This window comes from Choloepus didactylus, chromosome 9 (genome assembly GCF_015220235.1).
Source record: "Choloepus didactylus isolate mChoDid1 chromosome 9, mChoDid1.pri, whole genome shotgun sequence".
Classification (NCBI taxonomy): Eukaryota; Metazoa; Chordata; class Mammalia; order Pilosa; family Megalonychidae; genus Choloepus; species Choloepus didactylus.
In genome coordinates this window covers 15,989,177-16,006,792 of record NC_051315.1, presented here as the reverse complement: position 1 = coordinate 16,006,792, position 17,616 = coordinate 15,989,177, and the positions used below count along the sequence as shown (strand labels likewise).

At 42.2% G+C, this 17,616-nt stretch overlaps 1 long non-coding RNA gene across 1 annotated transcript in view; it reads left to right on the top strand.

The window, feature by feature from the left end:
- Positions 1-16,813, top strand: part of LOC119544295 — a 42,058-nt gene extending 25,245 nt beyond the window's left edge. Inside the window, exons 3-4 of the long non-coding RNA XR_005218813.1 lie at positions 13,917-14,025; positions 16,715-16,813. This is a non-coding gene — a long non-coding RNA (uncharacterized LOC119544295). The remainder of the gene's footprint in view (positions 1-13,916; positions 14,026-16,714) is intronic.
- The last annotated feature ends 803 nt before the right edge of the window (positions 16,814-17,616 follow it).

The following is a 17,616-nucleotide window of genomic DNA, read 5'->3' as shown; positions in this document are numbered from 1 at the left end:
GAAAGGGGATTTGGTTAAACCTGCAGTTTGTGTTTGACTAAGTCATCACAGTGCAAAACCACCACGGGGCACTCTTTCTGCAGAGAAGTTCTTTCAGTCTCCTGCTTGGAGAGCAGACATCTGATTAGAGGCCTTTCAGTAAAAATGGGCAAGGAGTGGGTCTCACAGTTATGCAGAGTTCTGGAATCCCCATTTCCCGTGCCGAGTCTCATCCATGACCTTCTCTCTGCCAGGTGTTCCAGAGTCAAAATCCTGGACCATTCATTGTTTCTAGGGAGTAACTGTCTTGTTTCTTGTGGGAATTGGTGGATTAGTGACCCAACTGTAGAGGGTGGGGAGAACGTGGGATGGCATGTCCAATTGCTCTAATAGAGGGTTTCCAACAATCTCCCCATTTTTAGCCTTGAGTTTTTCTGCTGCCCTCCAAGATTCCTGGTGCCTCAGTGCTGGACTTTCAGGGCTCCCAGAAGCCAATCACCCCTTGCCAATACCCCAGGGTTTACGCCTCCTCTTTTTTAGCCAGTTACCAGTTCTCCATCTGTTTTTCTGCTTCCAAAGATTTGTTGACATTTTTCATTTGCTCTTGTCTCCTCTCTTCTCACCTTGTCCTTGTAAGTTAAAACTTTTTTCCCCATTATTTTATTCTCGTTTTAGTGGCATCTCAGGAGGAGTAGCAATCTATACCTGTACTCAACCTACCATTTTAACCACAAGTTTATTTCACTCACTCTTTAACCCAAAGCCCCCTTGCTTTGTTTCTTACCACTCAAGGAACTGCTGGCACAAGTCTCCACTGACTTCATTTCTAAGTCAGGCTTTTCAATCCTCATCTTGGTTAAACTTTCTGTAACCCCTGACCTTGCCAACAATCCCATGTTTTCTGCTCCTGTGTGGTAAGTACTCTCTCCTGTTCTGGGTCTCCTGGAAACTCCCAGTTGCTCCCTCTGCCTCTTTTGCCAGCTTCTCTTCCTTCCCTCTCTCCTTAAATGAACTTCTCTAGAGCTTTCCCCTTGGACCTCTTATCACTGCACCCTTTCTGTGGTTTCAATCACCATGCTTATCTGATAATTTTCAAACCTGTTACTCCACTTATGTTAATCAGAATTCCTTGTTGCAAGGAACAGAAACCCAATTCATATATGCTTAAGAAAAAAGGGGAGTTTATCAGCTCATTCATGTACCTGAGGCCTGTATGGATCCAGGTGCTCAAGGGATGAGATTTGTTTCTCACCTCTCAGCTCTGCTTCCCTCCACACTGACCTCGTTCTCAAGACAGCCTCTCTCCAGGGTGACAAGGTGGCCACTGGATGCTCTGTGATGTCATGGTCCTCACGTTTCAAGATCCTGGAGGAAGAGCAGTGTCTTTCCCCACAGCAGAGGACACAGCTTTGCCAGGCTGAGTTACGTGCTCTTCCATGGTGGGAGTCCAGCTCACGGGAACCACAGGGACTGAACAGGTTGCAGGGGCATTGGAAGGGAGAAGCGCATCACCAAAGGAAGGGGAGGTTGGGGAAGAGGTGGGGAGGGGAATGAGATATTGCATTCCTTTTTGACATTTTGGGTTCAGGAGACCAGGGCTGTCCTGTGGCTCTTTGGGTTTCTTATCCCTTGTCTCTGAAATGAAGGACTGGACTTCTAAGGCCTGCAGCTACCATATCTTTAATTCTGTGAGCAATGGGCCAGAGCCTTTGAAGGTACCTCTGGGCTCAGTGTGAGCAGCAGTAAAGCTTGATAGTTAAGAGCATGGGCTCTGGACTCAAATTGCCTGGGTTCAGAATTGTTCTTTTGTCCATCATCACTGGGCCAGCTTCGAGGGAGTGTGATGTGTGCTGTCTACTCCACAGGGTCCCGCGTGCTTGGTTTAATGTTCTGCTCTCACTGTCTTGAAATTCTTGATAATTTGATCTTTGAATCTGTGTTTTATAAGGGAAGTCCAGCAGGACACTGGACTGAGTAGAGAAGATAAGTGCAATAGGCACATCCGCCGTTCCTTGCCGCCCCATTCACTTATAGGGTTTGCAGGGCCTTGTGAGCACAGAATTCCAGTGGACCCATGATGCACGGGCCTTGTAGCTCTCTTTGAGGCAAGCATGTTATGTTCGTGACTGACGTTAAATTTGAACCAGAACTTGCTTTAAACACAGAAAGAAGGCAATGGCATTCTAAGAAACACAAATGGCCAGGGAACACTATCATACTCTTTTTCATTTTACTTCCTATATTAGCCAGTACTCACCAACCATGATGGCACAGGAGGAAAGGAAAGGGTGGGGCAACCTATAGTTGCTTTTTCTTTCAGTCCTTCCTTCCACATCAGTAAGCCAAAGGTAGAGAGTGTTAGTAGAATGTAAACATATCAAGTGAAATAAAAACAGGTGAGTTCATTCTGTGCACCATTTCTACTGTTCTGGTAAGAACAAAATACATACGTGTGTATAAGCTGCAAAATAGCAAATTAAGTTATCTCACTTATTCTGCATATAAGTGAAATGCTCTTATATTTGCATTTAAAACTGACATCGTGCAATATAAAGATGAATGTTAAAATTCACGTTGGTAATTTAAATTTTAAATTTTTCTTTACTTAGAACACACTAAATTGCAAATACAAAAAAATCAGTACAAGTCGAGAGAAAGACTGCAGAAGAAAGGAAATAAAAACCAAATTAGCCAGCTAATTCTCTCCCTCATATTTTTCCTAGATTGGACTAGTTGGTATATTTCACTGCATTTTCATGAATGGACTTACCCATTAGATGATGCCATTGAAATTAGTCAGCAGAATACTTTATGTAGACAGTGGTAGGAAAAATAAAGTCAAGAAAAATATATCAGCATCATTCAAACTGTCTCAGTCCCAAAGAAAAGCTGAGAGGTAAAGATTAAGCTTTTGTTTAGGTGAAAAAGCAGAGAGGGCATTTTCCACTTCCCAACAACAGATGGCGATATAGCTAAGCAAATGGAGGACAACGTCCCTTGTTAGAGAAATAAACTATGTTCCCAAGCAAAGCTAAAAACAGCATATGGAAAACAATGAATATTTTAATTAGGTGTTAATAACTGAATATTGAATCCTTGTCTTCCACCTAACTCGCAACAATGTTATGACAGCTAATTAATAAGTGATTGCAAAGGAAATGATTAATTATTTACAGTAATAATTAGAATAGTTTACATGCTTGTAATCATAAAATGATTTTCAAGAGTCAACGGATGCAAAGCAAGTTATTATTCTGTTGTTACAGAAATATTGCAGTGCCTCTTTGGGGATGATTTATATTATTGTCCCACTTTTTTTTTTTTTTTTTTTTTTGGACTTATTAAACAGGCAACATCATGCATTTGTTCCCTCAAGTTTCATTTCAGGGATGGAATATGAAATCAAGCATGTGCATATATATTTTTAAAGGATTCCTTGTCATACTTATTTGAAATTATGTACATAAGGGTGAACGTGTGGGGGAGCTTTCTGGAAAGATATCAACCATAGCCCAAACCAAAACAAAACCCTGGACCAGAAGAATAAAGCCTCCCCCTAGAGTGTCTGCCTTTAGCGTCTGATCCTCATCTATAAAAACAAAACTAAAAAGCAAGTGTATAATCCCAAACTTCTCCTCCTCCTCCTTCTCATTCCATATTTCAGATCTCTTTGAACCGCCTCATGTCTTCAGGATATAATGAAATCCCTTGCTCTGGAAGGCAGCCATGAAAGATATTTCAAGACCTTTACCTCTCCTTTCTGCTAGTAGCAGAGCGAATGTAGTTTACTTATTATATGAGTCACCATGGATACTGACACCTCAAGCCAAGTCCACCCCACAGAGGGGAATTGGAGAATTGAGGCAATTATCCTCATAATTTAAATAAACAAAGTTCCCCCTCATTTTTGTTTTGGTTACCTGAATTTTTCAGGCAACTGTCTAATTTTTGTTTTGAATTATTAGAGATAATAATCGGGGGTTTGCCCCGACTTTCTTACTAAATCAGCTAGCAGAGCTCGGGGCTCCATCGCTGTGAAGACATGTATACCCTTGGCAGATGTCTTCGGGGGCCTTCTGTCTTGTCTTACAGTCCCAGGATTTCTACTGCGCATTTGAGGAAACAATGGAAATAAACCAGGTCTGGGATGGGAGATTTCTGGAGGCGCGACAACATTCAGATATGGACATGATTGCTTGGAGAGATCAGATGTTCCAGTCAGGCAAAACGTTCATAATACCGTGCTTTTCCTAGCAATATGGCGCCCAAGGTGCCCTGCGTGGCTTCTCTGCTGGCCCCATCCAACCCACAACCTATATTAACACTTCTGAGTGGGATTTTACCACTGATCATGGCTGTGTCTCCCAACCCAATCTTTCTTCTCAGGCCATGTCCCCAGGTTTATGATGTGGATTCCCCCATCTAACAACTCCTACCTTAATACTGACAAGCATATTAGGGTGACAGAGGGACTTCATAAGTATAAGGCATGGTTGTTGTTTCCAAGTAATGAGGCATCAAAGGATTGTCATTTAATATTCATATTCTGTGTCTTCATTATCTAACACCATTTGTCCAAAGCCACCATCATTTTGGTTCAAAGAGAACCCTAGTATTGGTAATTGTCAAGGTGCGATCTGCACTTCTTTACATAGAGGCACTTTAGAAGACTGACTCAGCTTTTAGCTGCTGCCACTGCTGTGATGCATCTGGCTCTATGTGACTCAGCACTGAGGCTGTCTATGGCTACCTCGGCTCTAAGTTCTTCCCACAGCTCACCAGCAGGAGGTAGCTATGTAGCGTGTTCAGAGGCTGAGCATCTGAATGGGATAGAAGGGCTTTAGGACAGAAACAGACATTGGTGGCTGGCAGGCCTGAGTCTGGATCCCATTCTTTCACTTTAATTGTGCATGACCTTGTGAATGCTTCTTACCTTTCTTGAACCTCAATTTTTGCTCCCATAAAACAGGTATAATAACATGTACCTTGTGGGATACTAATTAGAAATAACTTATGTAAAGTACCTGGTGTGACAGGAGTGTTTAATAATGGTAGCCATTATTAGAACTGCTCTCCATGCAAGGGGAGCACAGATATTTTTATCTTCTTACTATGATGCTTTATCCTCCTTCTTCCACCTCAACAGGGCTTACCCATCGGTACCTATTTTCTGTAAACATAACATGAACCCAGCCACTGTAGGGAATACATATGGCATGTGCTGCTGTCACTCTGGCTTTAATAAACACTCTTATTAAGAAAAGACAAAACAAATATGCAAGAAATAGTAATAATAATAATGTCAATAATAATAGCTAACATATATTGAGAACTTTATTCTGTGTCATGCTTTGTGCTGAATTCTAGAGAAATTTGATCTTAAAAATTTAATAATCAATACTCCATTAAGTAATACTATGATTATGAGCCCTATTTTACAGAAGAGGAAAGCAAGACTCAGAGAAGTTAGGAGATCTGCCTGAGGTCACACAGTAGTAATGGCAGAACCAAGACTTAAACTCAGGTCTTGTGACTCTAGAACCTGATCGCTTGACCACTCTGCTTAACAGATTCATATGGACAGTATAAAGAAGTGCAAAGAGCTGACAATTTTCAGAGAATGGACAGGCCATCGCAGGGTGGAGTTCACCTGAAAGGCTTTCTGGATGGGTAGGAGATACCTGTAACTGAGCCTTGCAAGGCTCTCTTTAAAAGGGAATAGGTAACAGTAAAATGAAACAGTCACAGGAACATGAAATTAAGGTTCCCCATGAAACCACGGGCCCATCCTTTTCCTGCTTGGGTTTCTGCCAGGGCCTGAAGCTTCCCAAGTAATTCAGTGCTGGTCGAGGTATCCCTATGTTCTGTGATCTCATTTCACATACATGGATCATTTGGACCTCACTGCTTAAAGAATCAAGGAATTTTTGTGCTGGAAGGGATACCAGGAGCCCCAACAGGAGCTCCAGAGAAAGGATGTGAGTTGACCAAGGCCACACACCTGGCCCAGAGAGAAATTGGCTCTCCCGACTGCCAGACCGATCCTCTTTCCACTCTGCCCCACTGGGCCCCTGCCTTTTATGAGAGTAGAGGCGGAATACAGGTTTTTCAAAAATCCTTCCAGCTCTGTTTTAAGCACTTAGTGTATGCCACTATTGGATACATTTCCTCACTGGTATTTTTCTTGTTTTTTACGGAGCACTGACATTACTGGTCAGTCTGCATCTCGCTCATCAAAATGCTATTCAGTTGTCTTGCTTCGAACCAAACACAGTATGCTGGGGGACACTTTCTCCTACCGATAAGTCATGCTTCACCCCGAAACTAGCAGCAAAGAGTGTTTACACTTAAAATCCTGATTAGATCTTGAAGTTGACCATGTACCCTCTTCCTGCCACCCGATAAATATTGTGGGTTCAGCAGGAGACTCTTTCGTTTTGAAATAATGTCTTATTTAAAACATGATCCAGAGCCTGCTTTGGACAAATGCATAAACAGGTATTCAATTCGGAGTGCCTTCCCCAAAGGGGCCGCTCCTTGCGTGCTGTCACTCAGACCCTGCAGAGTCGTTTGACGCATTCACTGCATTTTATATTACTTAATGTGGCTTATGTATCTGCTAATAAATCTGCAGTACAAGTCACAGAATATGTAGCTCAAGGAAATCCATAAAAGTAGTGGAGAGAGGCTTCACGAACTGCATCAGATTGCCAAAAGCTGAGGTCATTTCCTCTTGCTAAAAATGTGGAGCTTCATAAATTATTTTTATCACCTCCAGAGCCAAGCAAACAGTTTTGCACAGATGCCAAAGGGGTTTCATTGCTTTTTTTCCCTTCGACCAGAAAACATTTTTTTCTCAAGCCTTCTGCAAAATGATTTTGCATATATATATGTTCTTTTTTTCTGGCATTATTAACATCCTAGCATATTACATGTAAATCAAAGAACACAAACACAACTGCATCTGGTCAGGGACTTCAGTGAAAGTAACACCAACATTGGAGCTCAGAAGACGGTTCTGACCTTAGTTTAATTACTCTCCATGATTGGAAGTTGACATTCTTTCCTTTAAGACATTTTTAAGGAGATGTTAGGTATGCAGAGACAGTAAAAGTGAGCAGCGAACATTCAGTGGAGAACTTTATAGAAAACACTACTGAATTAACTTACAGTACATTTGTTAAACATGAGCACCTCTAATAATGACATTTCATTTAACAATGCCCTTTGTCTTTTCAGTTCATCAGTTACCTATTTCAGTAATGAACTGCAGTCATACCATTCTGATTTTCTCCTAATGTAAAGGCTCAGCTCACTTCACTGCCAGTGAAGCATGATGGCTATTATTCAGTTCCTGGCTTAGGAAAAAAGCTATAGAATATATCACAATTCTAATTGGCTAACAAATATTAAACCCTACGATTGTTAAGGGAACCCAGTGATTCTGTTTAGCTTTTGATGGGAATAAGTAAAATAAAGAAAGGGAAACGGTTTGGAATGAAAAAAAAAAAAAAAGGGTTGGCGTGTATACTTTATGAGCAGTAACCCAAGTATCCATTGAAAAAATATGAGCACACATTATATTTAATAGCTCAAATGTTATCTTAATTCTTTATCAACAATTCATGCAGATAGCTTAATACCAAATATTTTAGTTAGGATTAACAATCTGTGAAACAGAAGGTTTAGCAAATGAGAGATGGAATTTGTTCTACCTGCAGCTGCAGGAGGAGGCAAATGTAAGTGACTGGAAGGCTGGGTCGTGCATGAGACATGCTTTCTCTGCCAAGTAAATGCAGGCAGATTTGGAAAATATGAGGTCTATTGTGGCCCTGATTTATACTTGCCATGGAAGGTAATGAAGCCTGTGTCCAAACTTATTTTTGTCCCTCTTGCAAAGCTTTCCTCGGAATGAAAGATAGGTCCTTTCCTTGTGTTCCTTTTTCCACGCCGCCCCCCCACCTCCTCTTTTGAAATCACCAAAACATCTCATTAGTAAAGGCAAGATTCAGCTCACCATAATCTTTCCCCAGCTGAAGCAAAGCTGCACAATTTACAATAGATCTTTGGAAAAGATGCTTTTTACTGAGTGCTGCTGCATCTATAGATCTCTCTCAATTACCCACAGTAAATTTAGGCATTGTACAAGAGCAAATTTTACAGTCCATGAAGAGATGAAGTGAAATCTAGATGAAATTCATTGTGACAGATTCCCAGTTAGTGCTCTGATGTGTCTGTATTACAGAAGATAGACATTCTATTAGCATGGAAGCTCCCATAATGGACTGTGAATCATCTCAGGTAATAGAGATGCCAAGTGAATGACTGAAAAGCACTATTGAATTCCATTAGAGCTCTTTGTTTTTAAATCAGTCATTTCTTGTGAATAACCAACTCTCCACTTCTTGACCCCATCTGCAAGTGATAATTGTGGACTAATAGTACAATACATTAATCTGAGTTACCGTGCACATTAGCATTTCTGTTGCGGGTTTATTTTGGCTTTCCTAAAGGCAGAGTCCTACTCATCCTCTGAAAGCTGGGGCTTATATTACAAATATGCACTTTCAGAAATGGGTTCTTCCATGATGCCATTTTCAGTTCTGTGTCAACATTACCGGAGTTGTTCCTCCATCTTTCTGTATACAGCGATTTTGGATCGTGGCTTTGTGACTTCCTGCCCTTTCTTCCTTTAAAGAATTCCTCCCCCACCGGGTCAGACATCCAAGGCCAAATAATTATCACAAAGATGAGTCTATAAGGAAACAATTTGAAATAAGCCAGGTCAGCAAGTCTTTTTTTTTTTTTTTAACTTAAATGTGTAGCCAATTGTCACCCAAATAAATAAGGAACATCACTTTCTGTTGCATAAACAGCCCCACCTAATCTATCAATCAAATATGATTGATCAGGCTTAGTAATTACTTGGATAATTAATACAGGGCTTAGGTTTATGCAGTACTCTGAAGCCTTCGCGGGATGCCTGCGTAATTACCATTTGTATGGTAGATCGAGTTATATGAATTATTCCATTCAATTATAAAATATACACAAAGCACTTAGAAGAGACAGCACACATTTCTTAATTCATGGCATTTGATACCAATGCAGTAGCTTGTCATAAGGCAAAGCTTTATTTGGCCAAAGGCTCTGAAGCTTACATGTATGCATTAAAAAAAAAGATGAAATTTCTTCTGTCTCCTGTCTTTCGCCAGGTTTATAAGGCAGGTGAGAGGTAATTTTGAAAGGGGCCTACTGCATCCAGAGCACAGCAACTTGGGTTGAGCCATTTCAATATTCTCCCCTAACCCCCCTGGGACAACGTTAGAAAGAGTCGACTTTACATCTTCTGTCTACGATCATCTATTTCCACATCAGGCTGGACAACATTATCCTCACCCGCCAGAGGAGCCGAGACCGGCGCCTCAACCCGAGGCTCTCTCCTTAGTGTTGTAATGACAGGTGTAAGATTAACTTTGTTAGGTGTCTAGCCACTCATGCAAACTAAATTAAATTAATGGAACAAATTTCTCTCATAATTAAGATAAAAATTCATGTCAGCTGTAACCTTGCTGTACACTAATTATATACAAATGATTTATCATCTGCTTCACCCAGAATATTAATCCTTACCTCATTGATAACTGCAGCCCGTGTTGAGAGATGAGAGTTGATTAACTATGACAGATTGGGCAACCAGAGCCCTCGGTGCCGCAGCACCAGTGAAACCAATAACGCTCAGGCAGCTCTCCGTGTTTAAAATGCATTCCCATGGAAACAGATGCATGCCTAATGACGGATACTGAGATTATTTTCAATAATGACTGATATTGGAACAGTGGGCAGAGCTGATCAATAACAATTAACCACTTAGTCTGCTAAAGACATGGTTAGAGAAAGCAGGTTATTTACACATTAGGAGAACCTCATTCGGAGATGAGCGCTCCATAATGTCTCTATGTGGGACCTGTTTGCTTTTTTTTTCTTGCCGGGGAGGGGATCCGTGGTGGAAAGATGGTAACGGGCCAAGCGCCCTCCTGTCGGTTCGTAGCGCCTGCTTATGAAACGAGTGATTGATGTTGCCAGTGGTTCTTCGGATGCTCTCGAGATAGCTGCCAAATGTATCAAGGAAAGTCCAAAAGCGACTGTGACCATGAAACTAATATTGCTTTGTAGGGATTTGGTTTGGTGGAAAACTTTACTGCCAAGGCGTAACTCAATTGTACAGAAAGCTCTTTTGATCTTTCATTGTGTGCTCTTTTATTTAATTTTCAAGAGTCCAAGTCGAGTTGTGCAGATATTTAAGGAAACCCTCTGCTTTGGAGCCCTGTCAGATCAGCTGGAAAGGGCTTTAATAACATAAATTTAATAATAGATATGACTTTGAGAGCTATTTGGAAATTTACACTTTTATTTTGTATTAATTTGAATCACCCCAGGAGTCGGGAGCTTGTAATGCTAATCACTAATATAGATTCCCAGAATCCCTGCCCTGACAGTCCTAGCTTGGAGAAATCCAACTCCCTGGGCCAAAAAGTGTTAATAAAAAGTGATTAGCTACTTAGGCCAAGTCATATTATAATAATGCATTATATTTCCCTTGAATGGGTTATGTGCATTCTCATTTCTCTGAATGAAGAAAATGGTTAAGGGAGACGACGCTTGGGCATTTTAGCTGGCATTGTTACTGAAAGAATCAAGCTTTAAAAAAAAAAAATAGGAGAATGCTTCTTTCTCTATACTACTTAGATTTCAAGATTCTAGATCTAAAAATGCAAATAAATGGAAACATATTCTGCATATTTAGCAGTCAAGTTCATCTGTTTGCTCCCCTACGCAGACCTCTGTGGGAACTGCCACGGTGTCGCAGTGCCAGCTGACACCCTGCGTGTATGCTTCAGGTTTCAAGTTAGGTACAGAAAAGAACATAGGGTTTCATCCTTTAGCCCCGTGGGATGGATGTTCTCCACTTAAGGAATCAGCCACAGGGGGTCCGTGGCTGGGGCTCCTGGCAGATGTTAAAGAATTTGGAACAACAGTTCTATATGGCTGAACAAAAATGGATCCTAAACACCCCAAGTCAAGCGCAGCAGACGAGAAAAAGGCTGACACATTTCTATCACCTAGGGTAATCAGAACGTCAAACTCTTGAATGATATTGGGTGATCTTGGCTCTGTTTTATGATCTCAGTAAATAAATCTAGAGGTGATAAACAACCATAAATACCTGTAAAAAAAGTTCCATAAAAATCAAATCTTAAATATATCCCCACATATCTCTCCCACATTACACCCTCCCCCCCCAAAAAAACTAAACTTTTGCTAAATCTCCAGGTGGAAATACTGTTACATTTAATCTAAAACTAGAGATTATAATAATATTATATTTGCTAACTATGGGGGTTGATGTGTCAACAGGAAATAAAATAACATTCTCTGGGTAGAGGCTCATTAGCTTATTCAGCTGCCCTTATTGGGGGAGCCACAAAAAACCATGATCTTACCCCAACACTTCAAATTCTTACTATATCTATAATGGCTTCACCCCCATACCCTGGCTGGAAATGCAATAGAGGCAATTACCCTGTCCATGTTGTCTGAACAACACAATTATTGGGACGATAATAAGATTATCCAGGCTTTTGCTTCTTAAAATTATACTGAGGAGCACCGACCAAATGCTGTTTCTTAAGCATTCATCTTTAAAACAAATAAGAGACAAATAAGAGAAGTAAAATGTGCCCACAAAGCTAATGAGGACCGTGAGACAGAGCCATAGATACATTTTCTCACTTGCCTAATGAGCAAAGTGACAGACAGTGAAACAGTTCACACTTGAGTAATTCTGTAGTCATCAGCAACTGCTGGGGCCCCTCCTGCCAGGGCTTGGGGGTAGGTGGGGGGTGGCAGAGTCTGGAAATGTAATAAATATTCCTTGCTGGCCGGAATAAGTTATCACAAAGAGAGGGAGGTCTTCGGGTGCACCTCCCTGAGGAAATATAAACAACAACAGAGTCCATTTAAGGCATCTCCAGCCATACACTCAATTAGAATGAAATTAAAACAAAGGGAAAAAGAATCACCCAGGCCTCATCAGGCCAGCTGCCCCAAGGGCATGGGTGGCTCAAAATTAGGAAGGTAACGTATCTCCCCGCCAGTCTGCACACTGCTGCTAAATGATCCCCTCTTTTCTGGGCCTCACTATTACGAAGGCGTCCATTTCTGGGGAAGATGGGGGGGGGGAGGGTAAGTGCAGTCAGGCTGTAGGGGGTGGGGAGGAGATAATTAAAAATCATCTTTTTACTGAGGAATTTCAGGGGCCTAAATGAGGGCTCGTGGGGGGTCCTGACTGATTGTTGGGGGGAAGGGAACTAGAACCCCTTCAGTTCCGACTACATGCTAGCCCATTTTTATCCTTATTTATCCTCCGTCTGGCACTAGGAGTGTGCTCCGTGCTATTTCAGCCCTTGTTTAAGGGGAACAAACTGAGGCCCCAGACTCCTGAACTATTTGCCCAAGCTCCCAGGGCCAGCCATGCAACCACCGAAATTCAAATTTCTGTCTCCCTGGCTCCAAAACCCAGGCTCTTTCCGCTCAAAATTTCATCTCTTCCCACACCGGGAGGCTGATAAAGGAGACTGTGTTAAAGCACTCACCCAAAGGCCAGCCAAAGGGGAGCAAGTGGTTTCTTTTAAGCCGTTAAAATCTTGTGTCCAGAAAAATAATTATTTGGCTCTGGAACTGAGGTCTATAAGGCTTTCATTTAAATTGTTTTACTTACTCCATGAAGGCAGGAGTACAGTGTCTATCATCCCCATTTTATGGAGGGTGAAATAGAGGACCAGAGGGGCTGGGAACCGGCCGCAGGGGATGATGAAGCGAAGGTTCCCCAGGCTCTTTTCGGGACCCCACACTCGCCTCTGTACCGAATGCCTGTGTTGCTGAGAGCATGGAAGGTGCTAGAAGATGGTGTGTTGATATTCTACGAATGCCTGAAGCTGCTACAGCATGATAGAAACAGACAAGTTAGAGGAAATAAACAGCATAAATATCTCCAGCACACCATGCCAAAGACTTTCTGTTGCTTATGTTTTTCTTTGTTGTTGAACATTATTGATAAGGAAGCAGTTGTGTGAAAATCTTTCAGCCGGATTAGTGTGAGGGAAAACTGCATGCATACGGAGTTCTACTGGGTTTGAAAGAGATAGCTGCCATAGACCTAATAATAGGTCTGTATTGGTTAAAAGGAAGGAAGACAAGGAAAGGCTAAAGCAAAGGAGGGAATGGTTTTGAGCTTATAACAATATCCACCAGGTATTTGTGCCAGCTACAGGCCAGGGGAAATATATGCATTGTCTGCATTATCTCTCAGTATCAAAACAACACTATCATGGCGGGTGTGTGTGCGTGGGGGGGGCATTATTATTCCCATTTTACAAATGAGGAAAGCAAGGCTCAAAATGAGGTTGTTTCTTCACCACCACCCGCCACCACCTGTTTTATTCCTGGCCTGGAGCAAGTTGGTGTGACTCAAGGCCAAATATCAACCCCATGGCTACGAGGTTACCAAAAATCCAGTATGTTCAGTCTTCAGCCATTTGTTTTGATGTCACTTATATCCCACGTGCAATGGCTTAGCACCTATTTAAAATATTTAGCCCATGCTGTACCTTTTTATTTTAGTGCTTTAAGGACCACAGTAGCTTCGAAACCAGAGGAGGCCAATTCTGGCACTGCAGAGAGGCTGTCCAACACGTGCCAGCATTCCATCTTTTAGAGGTTCTTTACTTTATTCAAATTACTAATCATTTAGAGCATCACTAAAAGCCTTTCTCCCTCGCTCCCCATGCATGCTTAACCTAATTAACTATAAATGAGGAAAATGCTACCCACATTAAAAGAAAATGTTAACCTATAAATTATCCCTCTCTTGCCAGTGAGGCTAAGAACTCCTTTAGAAAGCTCAGCCGTGGGGTGGGATTCTCAGCACCTGGGCATCCAAGGCCCCAACCCCACCAGAACGGACCACAGACTCTTCAGTTGACGGTAGGACCATTTTTCTGGATTTATGTTGATGCCAATGATAATTTCTCAAATTGTCCCTTTTTGTATTGGCTTAAATACTCCTAGGACAAAATGGGAGGCCTCTAAAATGTCCTAGGAGCCCACTGGGGTAGAAAAATAGCAAGTGGCATCCTACACTTGTCCCTCAGTGTGGGACACCCCAATCCTCACCCACCTCCCACAGACAGATCTAGCCATATGAAGCTCGTGAGAACCTCAGTTCAGAGCCCAAAATATTCTCTCTCTGGCTAACACACCCCACCTCTCTGCCCTGTCCCCTGCGATCTTCCACAAATGGATAAAGTCAAGTCTCCCGAAAACTCATAGAAAGAGTACCCATTAACACATTAATCTGAAAACCCAGATTAATTTATCAAATTACCCCAGATTTGACCTTTGGAAGCTGAGGGAAGGCCTTCAGCAGAACCTGGTAGTAAGCAGGAAATGTGTTGTTCTGAGGCTAGAGGAGAAGCTGAGAAGGTAGAGCGTGCCCAGGGGAAGCTACTGGGGAAGACCTCGGGCAGCTGACGGACCCAAGTGTGGAAGCCAAGTGCCAGAGACGAAGGGATGAGGACAAGGGACAGCAGTGCCCAAAGCAGAATTCCTTTCCCTTCAACTCTGCTTATGGTTGTTTCTGCTTCCAATACATGCGATGTACTAGAGGAGATGTACTAGGAAAGTGCAAGTGACAATTCATGATTCTTTCCTCCTCTCTGATGCCCTCCCTCCAGTTAACCTTTGCTCTGGTTCCATGAGGAACACCAGTTCTTTCCTGTAGCTCTGGAGGAAACTCCAGTCATTGGCAGAAATAGTAGGAGGCTCCTACCCTGGGCTCTGTGTCATGGGGAGTAGGGGAGGCTACGATCAGGCCACTGGAGGCTGCTTCAGTCCAAGCAGGCTTAACATCCGCATGTGCAGTCAATTCTTGATTATCCACATCAATGGACTGTGACCCAGGCCTGGGTAATCCCAAATAACTGACGATCCAAGAGGAATTTCTCTTTGGTTTTGGAATATGCTCCGATGTTTCCAACTGCAGATTCCTTCCTTCCACTTATGCCTTCCTCGGTAGGATATTAAGGATCATTTATGTTCCTTTAGCTGGGCACTTGGTCTGAGCAATGGCTTGAAGTCAGCGTCAAATTGAAAATTTGCCTACTCCATAGACAAATGATTCCCTTGCAGGCAGTTGAATTTGACAGTATCATATATTGCATAAAGAATCATCTGTCCAGGCTAGTGTTGTTAATTCATTCATTCACTCACCCATCCGACACTCATATATTGAGCTCCTACTGTGTTCTCTGTACTGTTCTATGAATTAGGGCTATAGAAATGAAAGATTGAATCCCAGGTCCTGAGGGGTTTACCTTCTACTGGGACTTAGTGGAATAGATTTTAGTATCTTTCTCTTGACCTGTGTGGGCCTACAGCTCATTCATTTATCACTCCAATTTTCAGCTTAGCCTCTACCTAGCTCCTTTCATTTGAGAAGTTTTGTATTTGGGGAAAAGAGCTGTATGTAATTGCTGGGTTTGCCAGGGCCTTCCAGAGATGGAAAGAATCCAGGCCACTTATTTTTTTGTTCTTATTGTTGTTTTCAGATTTTTTTGAATAATAAAAGCTTTAATTTAAGAGCAGTTTAGGCTTTCAGAAAAATTATGCAGGAAGTAGAGTTCTCATATACCCTCCCATCAACACACACACACACACACACACACACACACGCACACACACTCACACTCATGGCTTCCCCTATTATTAACATCTTGCATTAGTGTGGTACATTTGTTACAATTGAACCAATGTTGATGTTATTAACTAAAGTCCTTAGTTTACATTAGGGTTCACACCCTTTGTTTATACATTCCTATGGGTTTTGACAAATGGGTAAGGTCATGTATCCATGATTGCAGAACAGTTACACCACCCTAAAAATGCCCTGGGCTCCACCTACTCATGCCCACCTCTATCCCCAACCCATTCCACCGGCAACCTGCAGCAACCACTGATCTTTTTACTGTCCCTATAGCTTTGACTTTTCCATGATGTCATATAGTTGGACTAATACAGTATGTAGCCTTTTCAGACTGGCTTCTTTGACTTTTCAGTACATAGTTAAGGTTCTCCCATGTTTCTTCATTGCTTGAGAGTTCACTTCTTTTTATCACTGAAGAAAATTCCATTGCATGGATGTGCCCCAGTTTGTTTCTCCATTCACCTATGGAAGGACATCTGGGTCCACTTCCAGTTTTGAAGATCAAGATACACCAAACACTGAAGAGATGCCAAAACATGGGTACAGCTATGTGGTGGATGAAGTGTTTACATTTTAATAAATTAATCTTTTAACACTCCAAAAGTACAGTGATTTCATACCTTTAGTTGGAGAAAATGTCAAAATTCTAGATTTTAGGCCTTTTATGTGTGTGTGATCTGGTTCCTACCCCTTCCATCCCCTACTGGCTGCCAAGAGAGGCCCCGGTTGTGGGGAGGGAGGTCTAAATGGGGCTGAATGGGGGAGTCATTTTAATGTCAGAGGACCCTCTGCAAACATGAAGCCCAGCTGGTCCATGGCTCTGTGCCCTGTGCTCACAAGGATAGTTCTCAGCAATCAGACACAGCATAAGTACTTTGACTCAAAAGGCATCAAATCGATTTGTTTCCACAGAGTCCACCTGTTCTCGTGGCATCAGAAGGACCCTGAAGGAGTGAGTGCCCAGCTGACAGCTCCCACTCGGCCAAGCCACTCCTTCCCAGCACCACCCCCACCCCTCCACCCCCACACACACTCATTTGATCCTCAGCCCTTCTCTTGAAAAACCATGGAAGATAAGGAACTTCAACAACGTGAAAATTGGGGTTAAGGGTCAGAGGTTGCCACTCATGTTATATTTTTATGTTTGTGGAAATGAAATAATAAAGAGAGCACACTAAATAACCGTTTTGATGGCATCTCACCTATTTAAATTAGTTGTGATTGGTGCTGTATAATTAATTTTATCTTAACACCCAATTGCTTATTAGCAAATTTGAAGGCTCTCTCTACTGGAGAGGTTTAATGAGATGTCTGTAAATTGGATTTTCAGATAATAAGCATACTAGGAGGTATATCCTCCCTGGGTCTTGTCCTCTACCTAAATGGTCAATGCTCCTTAGTGTTGTTGTAACTCAGAATTATTAACTCCCACCTCCAAGGTGGGGGATCCTCTATGGGTCCAGAAATGGAGAGCCGTGTTGATGCTTAAGATGGGAAACCCTTGGACAACCTTCATGGCTAATCTGGTATATCTAAAATATCTGTCCAGTGGCCAGGATGATACTCTCAGCTCTTCCCATGAGGAATGTGGAAGTTCTTGGCAAGGCCTCCCCCTTGGCCCTGTTCCTGCATAGCTCAGCCCTGGGTTTCCTGGCACACACAGGTGCCCCCTTCTAAGGCCTGCCCATATCTTCAGTTTCCACCAGAGTTCCCAGGGCTTCATTGCAAAAACCTCTCCTCCTCCTTTGCCTTTTATTTTATTCTTTCTTTTCTATTCCCAACACCTAGTTCTTTCTCCCTTTTTTGCTGTTCCT